This window comes from Gekko japonicus, unplaced genomic scaffold (assembly GCF_001447785.1).
Source record: "Gekko japonicus isolate JY-2015 unplaced genomic scaffold, Gekko_japonicus_V1.1 scaffold532, whole genome shotgun sequence".
Lineage (NCBI taxonomy): Eukaryota > Metazoa > Chordata > Lepidosauria > Squamata > Gekkonidae > Gekko > Gekko japonicus.
In genome coordinates, this window is record NW_015164198.1 from 527,267 (window position 1) to 543,535 (window position 16,269).

The following is a 16,269-nucleotide window of genomic DNA, read 5'->3' on the forward strand; positions in this document are numbered from 1 at the left end:
GCCGCTTCTTTGCCGCGCCGCAGGATTGTCCTGTGATCGGCCCCTCCCCCCTAACCATGGGACCCTCGACGGGACCTCGACGGGCGTCTGATCGTGCAGCTGCACGTTATTTTGCTCCGGGGCAAACAGCCACGCTTCCCCCCTGCATTTTCCTGTCCGTGTGACCGGGGCCACAAGATATTAAAAACCCAGCCCAGCATAAAAACACAGAGCACAAAAACAGACCACTGACAGCTTAGCCAAATAGAATGAATGGTAAATAGGGTCTCCATGCAGTAATCCCTTTTGCCTCTGTGTCTTCTTACACAGTGGGAGATCCAGCTAAGTAACTGATCGTGCCATCCAAAGTAGGTCTATTCAGAATCCTACTCGGGGCTGTTCAATGGGACTATTTTTTTTGCCAGTGAGTCACAACTGTTTTATGGCAACCCCATAAGGCAGGAGACATTCAGAGGTGGTTTGCCATTGCCTGCCTCTGCGTCATGACCCTGGGGCTCCTTGGTGGTCTCCCATCCAAATACTAGCCAGGGACAACCCAGGTTAGCTTCTGAGTCCTGACAAAATCAGGCTAGTCTGGGCTATCCAGGTTAGGGCTTAATGGGGCTTACTCCCAGGAAAATGTTCTTAGGATTGCACTGTAAGACCCGCCACTGAGCATAGGAGAAGAAGCTCCCATATACTGGCTAATAGTGTTGAGAAGTGATGCTGGAAAGGAACATTGGGCAGAAGACGAAAGGCTGCTGAGTGGCCCCTACTTTAGCTGTTGATCTCAGCACCTCAAAACCATTCTTTTCACCTCTCTGTTCACCTCTCCTGCTGCATCAAGGGACTTAAAGGTGAAAGAATGGCTACTTCACCTCGGTATCCACTTTAACAACAAACCTGTGTGGGTGGGTGTGTACCAATTTCATGGCCAAGTGGAAATTAGCACCTGTCATGATCTAATTGTAGAACAAACTCTGCTACCTCATCACAAAATATGATTTTATTTAAGGCTAATATGTCAGGCTCTTCTCTATGTGCATAAGCTTGTTCTGCACTTCAGGGCTCACTAAAGCGAGATCCAGCACATTTGTGCCAGTCTTAGTTGTCAGAAATTGCTACATGTCAGCACATTGTGCCTGGAACATTATCTACATTCCCCAGGATAATGAGTTACCTGAGATTACCTGAGAAAAAGTACAAGCAGTAGATCCTGAACAGTACAGGGTTTCGTGTGTTTTTTTAATCCCAGTTTCCGTATTTTAAAAAAAACTTGTTTTGTTTTGTTTTGTTTTCACAATCCTACTTTGCTATACCTTAAACACAGGTCAATGTTAGAATTTATTTATTGGTTAAAATAGTTATACCCCACCTTCCCCATAGATAAAGGTAAAGGTAAAGGTTCCCTTGCTCGAAAGCCAGTCGAATATGACTCTAGGGTTGCGGTGCTCATCTCCGTTTCAAAGCCGAAGAGCCAGCGCTGTCCGAAGATGTTTCTGTGGTCATGTGGCTGGCATGACTAAACACCAAGGTGCACGGAACGCTGTTACCTTCCCACCGAAGTGGTACCTATTTATCTACTTGCAATTTCTTGCTTTCGAACTGCTAGGTTGGCAGGAGCTGGAACTAGAGACAGGAGCTCACTCTGTCATGCGGCAACTCGGGTCTCGAACTGCTGAACTACCGACCTTCCACAGCCTGCAGTTCAGCATCTTAACCACTTGAGCCACCACACAGATAGCTTAAAGCAGTTTAGAAATTCAAATACGAAACATATAGAATTCAATTAAACCCCATATAACCCCTCCTCTGTAAAAAAAAATGTTCTAGGTTGGTTTAGAATTAGTGGTGGAAAGTGCAGTCAAGTCACAACCAACTTATGGTGACCCCCTGGATTTTCAAGGCAAGAGACATTAAGAAGCAGGTTGCTATTATCTGCCTTTGCATAGCAACCTTGCACTTTCTTGGTGGTCTCCGATCCAAAGACTGACCAGGGCCAACCCTGCTTAGCTTCCAAGGTCTGACAAGATTGGGCTAGCCTAAGCTGTCCAGGTCAAAATGTTTTAAAATTAAGGAGAGAAAAACTGGGTGTGTTCCAAGATGATTGGAAAAACTGGACCTTTGGCAGCTCTGCTTTCATTCGCATTCACTTTCTCTTTTTTTAAAAAAATGACATCATCTGTCATCAAAAATATATTTATGTCGCAATCTTCATAGACTGCCAGGGATATTTTCTTTGTTTCTGCTTTTCCTTTTTAGGTCCTACCTCATCTTAATTAACTCCACCTGGCTTAAGGCTCTCCCTTTCAACAATCTGCATCAATGCTATTGTACAGGCACAGCAGGAGAGAGCCACAAATCTCAAGAAATTAAATCACTCACCATAGAAACATCTTGAACAATAGCATGAGAACAGAGAGCTAGCCAATCCTGTTCAGTCACATGAAAGATGGTTGTGGGATACAAGAGTGAATTGCAACAAAGGTAAAGTGCACGGTAGCATTAGCAGTAGCCACCAGGAGACAAGGAGAAGAAAAGAATTTTCTAAAGAAATATATCTCCTGTGGAAACGTAATGCTCCAATTGGAAACCTTCCCAATTCAGACAGCCCTGGCAAACACAAAGTGAGCACTAAAAAAAAAATAATAATAAACAGAAATGGATTTTCTATTTTGTACACAAATCCCCTCCATTTACTGAGCATCTGTTCCATGAAGACTCATCTCCAAAGGTACTAAACTCTCATAGGAAATGTCCACTTTGACTGAAGTATCAATAACAATGGCATTCTTTCAAGTGGCTTCAGAAGTACAGGAGAAGAGAAGAGCGGGATGGATGTATTGTTTGCAATTCATTCCAGGTGGAAAGATTTCTGAGATTTACAGTACAATCTATGCTGAGAAACTACTAACACCCCCCCCTAAAATCAGCTGTAGTAATTCTGCACAGGATTGTATGCATAGTTTAGAGGACCCCCCGCCCCCGACATGCAATTAACCTAAGGCGGGGAGGGGTAGCATTCTCCCATCTTCTGGTCTTTCTGCAAAGCTAAATAGAATTTTAAAAACCTAAGTAAAATAACTGAGAACAAGACTTGAGCACAACATGTAGACATTTATTCTTGGAATCTGTTTTTGTTGAGAGAATTATATTTGCTGTTCCATTTAAAACAACTCAATGGTGTGTGTGTGCGTGTAAAAGAACCCCTGTGTATCCACGACATTTTAGTTAGTGTTTTTTCCCCCTCCTAAGCCTCTTTGGGACTGGCCAGAAATTGTGGAAATCTCGAGTGCTGTTTAGCACTACTCTGATGTTTGCAGTGGAATTGTGCCAGTGTAAGGCAGATACATTGAACAGAAAAGCCTCCTGGCCATGGGGGAAAAATACACTAATTCCTGGGTCACCTGAGGGTAAATGCCACTGAAGGTGTGCTTTGCTTTGCTTTTGGCATGCACCCACTAACAATAAACACAGCAGTACCTGAGGGGAGCAGCCTACAAAAGCCCTGTGAAATGGCTGCCATATTTGAGGATCCCTGTGAGGGAACGTACACTGTCTTCTTGGAACAGTATTTTCTTACATTGTGAGGGGAAAAAAGTATAGATTTTTTACTAAAGGAGAAGTGTGTCCCATAGATCGTGGGTCAGTAACCATTTATATTAAAAGATCCAGAGTTATGTCAAAATCCAAAGCAAGAGATCAACAAAAAGCCAATATAAGAAACCTCATTTGTTTAACTGAAACTATACAACTTAACGCTAGGGATAAAGGATATACTGTCAATCCTTAAAGTCTCTGCAGCCAAAACACTGGTTGCGATGGTCCTTTTTTAAAGGAAGTGGCGTGCACAAGAATTCACAATAAATAATAAATATGCGCATGAATACCTTTCCCTTTGTTTTGGTAGCACTGGCATAAATATAAGTATAGTCCGTACTTGGGTTTTAGGCAAATATTCATCACTATCATTTCCCTCTCTAAGAAGCCGTTTAGACCCATAAAAATCAGTGTCCACCATTTTCTTCATGTACTAGTTATTCCAGCTTCCCACATATCCCTCCAGTGCACCTTATGTTTTGATTTTCTTCTTCTTTTTTAAAGAGCCCTATTAGGGTTCCTTTATTTATTCTAGAGGGATTTTTTATTTCACCTCTCCAGAGTCCTGCTTGAAGCAGGTTGCAATTAAAATAAATTTAAAAATAATAATAATACATTGCTAGTGTTAAAACAAGCCATTCAGACAAGCCATACTAATAGCCATAAAAACCAGCATAAAACTATAATACTAATAATTATTGTATGGCATTGTGTGTAGTATAGCCAGGAATCACTGAATCATAGAATCACAGAGTTGGAAGGGGCCATATACAGGCCATGTAGTCCAACACACTGCTCAATGCAGGATCAGTCTAGAGCATCCCTGACAAGTGTTTGTCCAGCTTCTGCTTAAAGACTGCCGGTGAGGGGGAGCTCACCCCTTCCCTAGGCAGCTGATTCCACTGTTGCACAGTTTTCCTAAGATCCAGCCAGTACCTTCCCACCCTTAATTTAAACCCATTATTGTGAGTCCTATCCTTTGCTGCCAACAGGCACAGCTCCCTGCCCTCCTCTAAGTGACAGCCCTTCAAATACATAAAGAGAGCAATCCTGTCCCCCCTCAACCTCCTCTTCTCCAGACTGAGCATTCCCAAGTCCCTCAGCCTTTCCTCATAGGGCTTGGTCTCCAGGCCCTTGATTAACCTTGTTGCTCTCCTCTGCACCCGCCCCACATCTTTTTTGAAGTGAAGCCTCCAGAACTGCACACAATACTCCAGGTGCGACCTGACCAATGCAGTGTACAGTGGGACTATGACATCTTGCAATTTGGATGTTATGAATCTATTGATACACTCAAAGATTGCATTAGCCTTTTTGGTCACTACATCACACTGGCTGTTCATATTTAACTTACGGTCCACCCATACCCCAAGATCTTGTTCATACATACTGCTACCCAGAAGTGTATCCCCCATAAAGTATATATGTTCCTCATTTTTGTTACCCAGATGTAGAACTTAGGAGATCTGATGATTGCCTGGCATCCTTAAGTTCTAGCTCATTAGTGTCATGCACCACTAGGTGGTGAGCTAGACTTATTTTGGGGGCTGAGAAAGCTCTGAAAGAGCTGTGAGTGACCCAAGGTTACCCAGCTGGCTTCATGCAAAGGAGTGGGGAATTAAACCTGGTTCTCCGGATTAGAGTTTATCACTCTTAACTACCACATCACACTGGCTCTCAGCATAAAACTATACATAAGACAAACCCAAGACCAGAAACCATCTGAAAAGATAAGAAAGATTTTTAAAAACCCTAATTTAAAGCCTAGGTAAAAAGAAATGGTTTGGCTCAGCACCTAACTAATAGTAAGGTAGATGCCAGACATGCCCCAGTGGTTCTATGCTGAGCCACATTTGGCTGGAGACCGATAGGTTGCAGACCGTGCCATAGATTCTAATCCTTAGCAAATGTGGGGCTCAATAAACAATAAAGTTCTTCAATAGTCCCTCGGGCCTGTGCCATGCCAGCACCTTCTTAACCACAGGCAATCTTATTTTTATATTTTTATGACTTCTTCAGTAGCTTTCCTCCTAGCCTGATAAGGACAGGCCCATAAAACTGGCCCTGACCAAATGGTTTTGACATTCACAAATATATTGCAGTTACATGAAGGTTATTCTTATGCAAGGGGATCATAGTAGTTCATGTGAATGGGGCTTAAATCCTACTCACTAAATACAACTAAATACGTACAGCCCCAAAATATTCAGGCATCGTTGGAATCAAAGGCTCCTATGACATCAGCTGAATAGTTGAATTAATATGTTTATTCAAAACAGATGTGGAGTCTCTTAGAGACTCACACATTTATTGCAGCATGGGAGAATAGCCCAATGTTGTTAGATATTGGAAGCTAAGCAGGGTTGGGCTGGTTAGTACTTGGATGGGAAGCCCCCAAGGAAGGCAATGACAAACCACCTTTGATCATCTCTTGCATTGAAAACCCCACAGGGTCACCATAAATCAGTTGAGACTTGATGGTACATTCCACCACCGTTTTGCATGCAAGAGCCTGATGTATCAGATACAACCTGAAGACTGTTGGACCATCTGTAACAGGCCATTCGACATCTTGGAATGGCCTTCTTGGAGTAACTGACATAATCCCTATAATTCCTTTTTTTTCCTCCTTGAAGGCAAACACAACAAAGGCCTACAGTAATTGAACATTTGACATGCAACAGAAACAGTTTTCATGAAACCTACAGAGGAAGAAACCCACAGAGATGCCATACCAAGAAACCAAGTTTGTTTCTGCTCTCTCCAGCTGCTGCAGCAAAGCCAGACATGACTGCGGGTAGCATCCTCCTTGACAACCCTGAGAAGATCAAACATATTCTCTATCTCTGAAGGGAACACCTGGCCACCTTCTAGCTTCAGTTGATATCCTAAGTTTGTGGGGGTGAGGTCACATGAGACATTTGTATGCAGTTTGTTGCTTGTTTGCACTCGCTGGTATACTGAACAAACCAGTCTGATTAGTAAATCTAACCAGTTGTGTACATGGTTGGTTTTGCTCTCACTAGACTACTGAAACGAACCTGAGCCACTGTGACCTACTCAGCAAAACTGAGTACAGTGGCACACAAGCTGTTCATTGGTATCCCAACAATTTTCCTATGTTAAATCAGGAACAAGAATCGATTGTGCACACACATTCTCATGCTTTTTTCTTGTGGTATCCCCCACTGCAGGATGGCCATCTACTATCTTTGCAGCCCAAGTACATTGGATTGGCAGTGAACCTGCACCCCCTTGTCTGCACAACACTATTTTTAAAAAGCTGCCTTGTGCTGTTGTCACAACTGACTAAGACAACTTGTGTTTCTTTGGCCTTGATCTTTTGATTGGTAAATCAGAGTGCAACAGAAGTGAGATTAACCTGTACCGGTGCGGCGCTTTGACCTTTCATGTTAAAATGCAGAACAGAGAACAAACTTTGTTACAGTGGGAGGGCAGCATTTGAATGCATGCCTAAGCTACACAGACTCATGTGGGAGGGCAGTCAAGTTAGAACAAATATTCGCCTCCCAAAGGGCCTGTTACTGTGAAATCAAATTATAAACTTGGGCTCGTCATGACACATGCCTCGCAAAAATATTCACGCTGAGCAAGAATATCACATGCACTTGGGTAAACACATTACAAAGGCTCAAGTGTTTAGCACTAACGTGTCCATCAATCACGGTGGTCTATGCAGGAGCTTGCAGTGCCTTTTTTTTTGGTAAACAAATTTTTTTATTTTTTCCATAGGAATACAACATTTAAATTAAACCATTTCATTTTTCCATTGTTTACCCCATTCCCATCTCCTCCCCTCCCTTCCGTGGCTTCCCGCAATGCTTCCCCCCCATTTCACATTACTTTACATCAATTATATCATTTTTCTTATCATTACAATCTCAAGATAACTTCATTTGACTTAATATTGATCTAAACATATTAAGTTTTGTTTCACATCTCAGTTCTTTTCCAGATATATTTTAAAGAGGAGCTTGCAGTGCCTTAACCATCTTATGATACATGGACCGCCTTTCCACCCAGGCAACCACAGCTGGAACAGGATATAGAGAAGGCAATGAGCTGATGGCAACCAGTAAGTGGATTCTCTATTAACTTGGGGGACATAAGAAAATGCAATCAGTAGCTCACTACAAAATTGATGTGGTAAGCACCTAACCAATAGTAAGGTAAAACTTTCTTTATTGTTTATTGAGCCCCACACTTGCTAAGGATGAGAATCTATGGTAAGGTCTGCAACCTATCGGTCTCCAGCCAAATAATCCCTGATTGTTTGTCGTGTGGTGATGTTGCATGCCAACATCTATAGATAGCACAGCATTTCAAGAATCTCAGACTCATCCCACCCTCCTAAGCTATTACCTATCGGGACTGTTATGCCAACTTGGTATGGCAGGTAAGTGTTCTGGACTAAGATCTGAAAGACCCAGGTTCAAATCCCCATGCTGCCCTAGCCCCAGCCCGGTGGAAGAAGCTCCTAATTGAGATCAGGACCCTGCAGGATCTATTATAATTCCACAGGGCCTGTACAATGGAGCTGTTCTGGCAGACTTTCAGTTGAGACAGTGGGTGTCCAAATTTTCCATTTCTTGGCCTCCCTTGCAGACAGCCTTGGCCTTGTGGTCAATGGCTCGATGTCCAACAACACTGCCTAGAAGGTTCCATCCGAGTGTCACTACCGAGGCTACTTTCACTCTGGTTCTCCGGACTTCTGGTATTAAATTTTAAATTTTAACCTTTGAACTTGTATATGTCATTTGAATTTGATACCGTTATTGTCAAAACTTTTATGTGACCTTGTAACCCACCCTGAGCCCACTCGCGGGGAGGGTGGAATATAAATGAAATAAAACAAATAAAATAAGCTTACCTGCTGATCTTTGGCCAGTCACATAGTCTCAGTCTAACTTACCTCTCAGGGTTGTTGAGAGGGCATCATGAAGGAGGAGAGATGAATATGTGCCACTCCGAGCTCTTTGGAGGAAGGGTGGAATAGAAATGTAATAAATAATTAAATCAAGGAAATATACAAAGCAGCTTTTCAATATGTCCTTTATAATACCAGTTTTTTGAGATAAACAAGCATAACTTACTGCTGTGAAATATTGGTAAAACCAGTGTCTTGAATAGGTTTGAAGGAATCTGACTAATTCACGGTGGACTGGTTCATCAAACACAATTTCATATTGTCAGAGATCCTGAAGATGCAAGCTTCTTGGGTCCATATAATGGATTCCTGCCAATGGATATATGAAACATGTTTTGAGACATCCATCCTGACTCTCTTGATGTAGCACTTATTTGACTAATTACCCTCATTCACTTGTAATTTCATGGATTTTTTTATCCTTCCTCATTTTTCTTCCACTTGTTTTTAAAAAATAGCTATTTTTCTCAACCAATTCCTAAGTGATAGCTTAGCCCAAACAGGATAAAAATAGAGATGTGTTGGGGGGGGGGGGGGGACTAATGACTAATGCAAGCACAAAGACTTGAAAAAAATGTATTTGATTAAAATCATAGCTAAGAAAACATTGTCTGGTCCAGATGGACAGTTGTAGATATTATAGAAGATTCTTCAGACCGCAATTAGCAGATACACATATTACAATGTCTCTAAAAGGAATTGTGGCAGGTTTTTCATTACAGATGGACACAAATTTACTCTGCAGCTGCGACATTAATAGTGAAAGTAGTTAAGAGTACAAGAAAGAAAAATCCAGGCCATTAAGTTATACAAATATCTTAAAAAATACTGAAGTAGCTATGTGCTGCCAATATTGCTCTTTTCCACAAAGTAACTCCTTGTCTGCTACTGTGTATTTTTTTTTAATTTACGGCCTAGGCCCTTTAAATGACTATTTGTTAGGTAATCGTGTAATACTATGCACTGCAATAGAAGAATGATCTTTGGAGTAGTCTTCACAGATGGAAAGCGATTTCTGATTTAATTTCAGAAACTATATTGTGGCAATATTTCTCCAGTGGAATAGCAGACAAGGTGTTGGACTTGAAGTGAAGAGATCTGGGCTCTGCCTTCAAAACTCAGGCACTAAAGTCTCTCTGTAAGGTGCTGGAACCTTAGGACAAAATTACATGTGACAAGAGTAGGTTTATGGTGCCCAACCCAACTCATGTGGGGATTAGCCTTTAAGAACCTCCAAACATAAAAAGAAGAGCCCTGCCGCAGCAGACCAATGATCCATCTAGTCCAGCATCCTGTCTCACACAGTGGCCAGCTAGTTCTCCTGGAGGGCCAACAACAGGGCATAGAGGCTGAGGCCTTCCCCTGATGTTGAGAGAAGAAGAAAAGATTGGATTTATACCCCGCCCTTCAGAGTCTCAGAGCAGCTTACAAACTCCTTTCCCTTCCCCTCCCTACAACAGACACCCTGTGAGGTAGGCGGGGCTGAGAGCGCTCTTTCCAGAACTGTCCTTGAGAGAACAGCTCTGATAGAACTATGGCTTGCCCAAGGTCATCCAGCAGCTGCAAGTGGAGGAGTGGGGAATCAAACCCAGTTTTCCCAGATTAGGGTCCGCACACTTAACCACTGCAGCAACTGGCTCTCCTCCTGGGTTAGTGTCTCTTAATGTGGAGGTTCCCCTCAGTCACCATGGTTAATAGCCAAAGATAGACCTATTCTCCATGAATCTATCTAATCACCTTGTAAAGCTGTTTATTCCTGTGGCAGTCACTACATTCTCTGGCCGCAACACTAAGGGGGCTTCCCTCCTGCACCATTTTCACTGACAGGAACTGCCATGTGTGGGGAGCAGCTCTTTGCCTCTTCCTTTGCCTTCACAATCCCTATCATAGCTTCCTGGACCACACTCTAATGTGCTAAGCAAGAATGAGAGCCGTCAAATGCATTGGTTAGTCTGTCAGACTAGGATCTGGGAATCCCAGGTTTGAATCCCTACTCTGCCATGAAAGGTCACTGGGTGACCTTGAAACAGTCCTTCCCTGCCTCAGTTATCACACAAGGTTGTCATGAGAGTAAAATGAACAAAGGGGAAATGATACTAGGTTCCAAAGAGAGGCAGTGCTGTGGATTTCGGTTCCAAAGACAGCCACTGTGGTGTAGTGGTTAAGAGCGGCAGGCTGTAATCTGGAGAACACCAGGTTTGATTCCCCACTCCTCCACATGAAGCCAGCTGGGTGACCTTGGGTCAGTCACCATTCCCTCAGAGCTCTGTCAGCCCCACCTACCTCACAGGGTGCCTGTTGTGGGGAGAGGAAGGGAAGGTGATTGTAAGCTGCTCAGAAAAGTGGACAATAAAACCAGGGCTATTTTTGGGCAGGAACACACAGGAATGGAGTTCCGGCTGGCTCCCAAGTTGCCCACGCACAGCAGGAACTCATTAGCATAATAGGCCACACCCAACAGCAGAAGCTCATTAGGATTGGCTACATTAGGGGTGTGTGGCCTAACATGCAAAGGAGTTCCTGGTACAAAAAAGCCTTGGGTTTGGACAACAAACAACGTAAACAGAATAAGAAGCAAAAGGTGGGTGTGGCTGGATGAGCACACTTCTGGTAACGTGGGGGTGTGGCCTAATATGCCAATGAGCTGTGCTGTCAGGGGTGTGGCCTAATATGCTAATTATTTTCTGCTGTTGGGTGTGGCCTATTATGCTAATGAGTTCCTGCTGGGCTTTTTCTACAAAAAAAGTCCTGATAAAAACTAACTCTTCTCCTCCCCACCCCTGGGGGGGGGGGAAGGAAGGAAGCAGGGTATATATAAATTAATTATTCAATCCCTGCAGTTTTGATATGGAATTCTCAGTTTGATTTTGCTCCTCCCTTGTTCAAATTAAAGCCATGATACAATAATCATTTAAGATAGATAAAGACAAATTGGAATGGGTTCAAAGGAAGGCAATGAAGGTGGCCGTGGATCTGGAAAACAGGGCACAGTTATACCAAGCAAGTTGTATGTTTCGCTTGCAGAAGTGAAAACTAAGAGGAGACCTGAGTGCACTCTTCAAATACCTGAACTATCATATGGAAGAGGGAAGACTTGCTTTTGTCTGCTTCAGAGTCAAGAGAAGCTCTAAATGGCTTATGTTATAGAAGAGTAGGATTTGGCTGAACATTAGGAAATTCAATAATGGAAGTAGTAGCCGGGGGAGGGGTGTCTGTCTATCAGGCCACCTGTTGAGGCTATACTATGCATTTGGGTAGCCTGCACTTAGCAGGGAGTTGGACTAGTTGACCTTTAAGGGACCATTCCAACTGTATGATGTCATTGCATCCTTTTCTTGTTCCTTGCACCCATGAAATGTTTTTTAAAAATCTGTGAAAATGTATGAATTTTTTAATGCTGTCTGTAAATCTGCATTGTGCATTATAGCTTGGATCCTGTAATATCATTCCATTTGCAGCTTTCCTCGTTTTTTTCTGCTCCTAAGACTTCCTCTTGCCCATGATCATGGAGTCCTTGTACAAGCAGAAGTTCCGTAGGGAGAGGAAGCAAGCTCCACAGCGAAGTAAAGCTTCTGCAGCAGCCAGAGAAAAGCACATCAGGAAGAATGTCACAGGATCCAAGCCTATATATCTAAGTGCACATGTAAATTGCATATGAAGTGCCAATAAAAGCCACACAGCCTGCGTACGCAATTCAGACAAATCTACAAAACCAATGGCAATAATAAGAAAAATAATAAAACTGTCTGCAAAAAAAAAAAAAAAAGGATATAAAAAGGAACAGAATAGAGAGCACTTGTTCATCCACAGGGCTTAGGTGTCCCCAAGGCAACTATCTGGGAGGCTGTTATGAAACGACTTACTCAGAGGTGGTCAGGTGACAGAAGGAGACCAACAGAATTCCACACATTGCTCAGACTTTGGCTGAGCCTTTCAGTGAGAATATTTTGTTGCTCCCTCAGACGGAAGAAAGAGTCAGACAACCAAGGTTGGATGAAACTAAGGCCACTTTATTTAACATATTGAAAGTAACAGCAAGGGCAAACACAAACAGTGGCACGGTCAAGGCCTGGTGGCACTTTGAGCCCATTCTTACCATATAACAGGTAAGACACCCAGGCCCCGGGTTACAGCCAACTGTAAGTCGCTTGCAAACCCAGCCGAGCCAATGATTGGGATGTGCCTTGAGGAGCCCTCCAACACCACCGCACGGCCAGAGCAGAGGCTCCGTCATGGCCATCCCCAGAGGCAGCCTGCAAGCCTCATCCCTGGCCGCACGGCTGCAGGGTTGATCCCGCAGACCCCTCTACCCCCCCACAGGTTACTGATTGGTGCTTACGTAGCCGCATGAACTTTACCTAAACCTAATTCTGCCCTGATAAAGTAATGATCTAACTCATGGCCCCATCCCAAGCCAATTCCTCAGTCCACTGACCGCAGTGCAGGGTAGGCGAAAAAGACCCTGCTCATTCCACCCGTTCAAATGGGGGGGGTGAAGAAGCGTGCGGGGTGGAATGGCCCCAACAGTGTAAAGGAAGGAACTGGGGCCCCAGCAGCCTTACCCACTGCACTAAAAGGGGCAGGGGGGGGCAATAGTGAAGTGTGGTCGCCAAAATGAAAATTCTTATTTAAACACGTTGGAGCTGTGTCTGGAGATCAGAATCCGTCTCCTGCCACAAAACACAGAACCTAAGAAGAAACAACAGTGAAATTCGGAACCCAACATTGCCAACAGCATTGCAAACCGCAACTCACAATACAGCAGGGGGGGCAATAGTGAAGTGTGGGCGCCAAAATGAAAATTCTTATTTAAACTCGTTGGAGCTGTGTCTGGAGATCAGACTCCGTCTCCTGCCACAAAACACAGAACCTAAGAAGAAACAACAGTGAAATTCGGAACCCAACATTGCCAACAGCATTGCAAACCGCAACTCACAATACAGCAAGAGGGCACACATAACATTTATAAGCAGCTGATCACCACCTGCCCACCCACTGAATGTCAGCAGTGCCGCCGCCTGGACGATCTGCGCCGCTGCGCCTGGACGGGTCGCGCGTCGTGCTCCGAGCTGCTGAGGAAGCTCCCGAAGAGTGCCCAACCACTCAAGCTGTTCAAGCCCTACAGCCTCGGAACCACCATTCCCAGGCCCTGCGCCTTCTTTTTTTAAGGCTTTTAAACTGCCACCGACTTCACTGCCGCCTGATCCGGCCAACCCAAACCTCGAAGCTGCAGCAAATTCCTGGTGGCCTCCGCAAGTTAAATCTACCCCCAACATGCTCGGAGCTGCTAATGCTACCGAATGCGAGGCGAGCACTGAAGGGGGTAGTGCGGAACCAGCCATTGAAAGCTGCGCCAGCTCCACTCCCCCCTTTGGAGTCGAGGCTGCACCACAGCCCTTCCTCCTTCCTCCTCACGAGGAGGCAAAGGCAGCCCCCAGGAGGCATGCCATTGGCTGCCTCCTGTGGGGCTGGATTGCTTGAGTAAAGAAGTGGCTCTAAAGATGATCCCAACCTTCTTGTTATTTTTTTGTATATCCCCTTCCTTGTTCAATGCCCGCTTGGCCTCCAGACTAGCTGGCTGAGCCTTGATGCCCTCAGCTGCTGAATTTACTTCCCAGAATCTGACAAGGATAAAATAGCCTGCCTCCATGTTCATTGGCCTTAGGCTTCTTGGAAGAAAAGAAGGAAATGTGAGATCGATACATAATAAAAATGAATTTCAGAGGGAGACCTGTTGAATGAGTGTTGCTTTTGTGTATGGGAAAAAAATGAACTCTTTATGGAAATTATGCTTCCCAAAGAACCCATGTTTGTATAAATGATTCATCCATAGGTTAACTATTTTGAGATATCCTATCATGCAACTGGAGCAGTCGTGACCAATGTCAATAGGCAATGTTTTAGAAGCCATTTCCTTCCGATAAACAAAGCACTATGCTCCCTTTGGGGGCCACTATTTGTATTGGGCAAGAGCATGGGCTGATCTTGCTATTTCAGTCTGACAGCTCCTGATTTTTACCAGGGGAAAGAAAAACACAGAACTTATGGATGTGTAGGAGCTTAGAAGCCAGTGAACTTATCAATCACCCAAAGCATTGGTACTTTAGGGAGCAAAAGGTGCATTTACAAATTGGAAACAAGGCAACTGATGCTGTTCTAGAAATTTCAGACTATGACCAGCATTCTTTTGTGCTGTTTGCATCATAATGCTGTTATAAATAAGCAAATTGAGATGGCTGTTCTTTTAGGCTTTTGTATACTGAATTGCTAAAGCTGTTTTGTTAATGGGAACTGATTGCTAGAATGTGCTCACTTAAATAAGCATTGATGGCTATTGATGACTAGAAGCTACCGGCTATAGAACACACCCCATCTGCTTGACTGAGGGCAGGAGAAAATCTACTGAATGGGTCTGAGGCTACACATTAATGGTAAATCGCAGTCCTGGTGGGATTTATACCGGGATCTCAGCCAATAATTCTTTCACCTTGTACTGTTTTCCCAGTAAAATCCCTTTCCCCCGAACTGCTAATAGCCTCAGTTGTGGGAGGAAAACATTTCTGTTCTCTCCAGTGAGTAAACTCAGGGATGGCATTTCTGTCAAGAAAATAGCATGACAAGGGCTAAATCCCCCTTCCAGCATTCACCCAAAATTCACCTTAATTACAATATTCTTTAAAAATGTTGGGAGATACAATCATGAGTGTCCCACTTAACTGAATGTTGTCAGTGGAGGCAGAAGTCTGAACTTTCCTTACAGCTGATAAGAACGAGCATAACTTCCCTTTGGACATCCTCCCTGTTCCCACACCTTCAAGCCCAACACTCCTCCTTAGCAGACAGAAGAAGAAGAAGAGGAGGAGGAGGAGGAGGAGGAGGAGGAGGAGGAGGAGGGAAGAAGAAGAGGAGGAGGAGGAGGAGGAGGAGGACTACCATTGCTTATCAGAGTGCTTATATCTCAATATGTACAGCTGTAAACAAACAAATATCATAAGAAGACCAATTTGCGGGTGGGTGGAAAGGAGTCCTTCTTTCCAAAAAAGGCAACTTAGTGTGAAGAAAGTATTCCCTGTCATCTCTGTCATCGTAGAAGGATAGCTCTGCAGTCATGGGGAACCCTCACATGAGGTGTTTGTTTGTTTTTAGAGCAGGAAGATGGTTCGGGGGAGGACACCTTGTTTCAAGATGTGAAGATGTATTCAGCATTCCTGTTCTTTGTTTCCATACAATGGCTGCATCACAAGCAAGTGATACTGGTAGTTATCAGCTTGGCTCACAAGGCCTTCCCCCAATCCCTATCAAGTTTCTTAACAATGGCTGCGGTCACACGGAGCATTAGCCACGCTACAGAGACGTAAGATAGGCGGATTTTCCGGGCACGATCACAGCACCACATCTGGGAAGCGTAGAGCTCCAGTGGCGAACCCGAGGCTTCCCGCCGAAGATGCGGGGTAAAAAACTAGTACCTCCGAGGTACTAGTTTCCGGAAACCATGGGGCAAGGGTGGGCGCCTGATCACGTTTCCAGTGGTAGGTCATGGCATCTGGCGCCCGCTCATGTCCCGTCGTTAAAAGGTTTTTTTTCAAGTCTCCACGGGATGCGCACAAGCACCCAACGGCACATGCGCACACTTCATTTAAAAACAAACAACACAGCCCCCTCCTCTCTTCCATACCCCCCCACTCCTGGCTCGGCCTGCTCAAGAGGAACTCTCTGCACCGGGCGGCAGAGGGGGAGGTGCA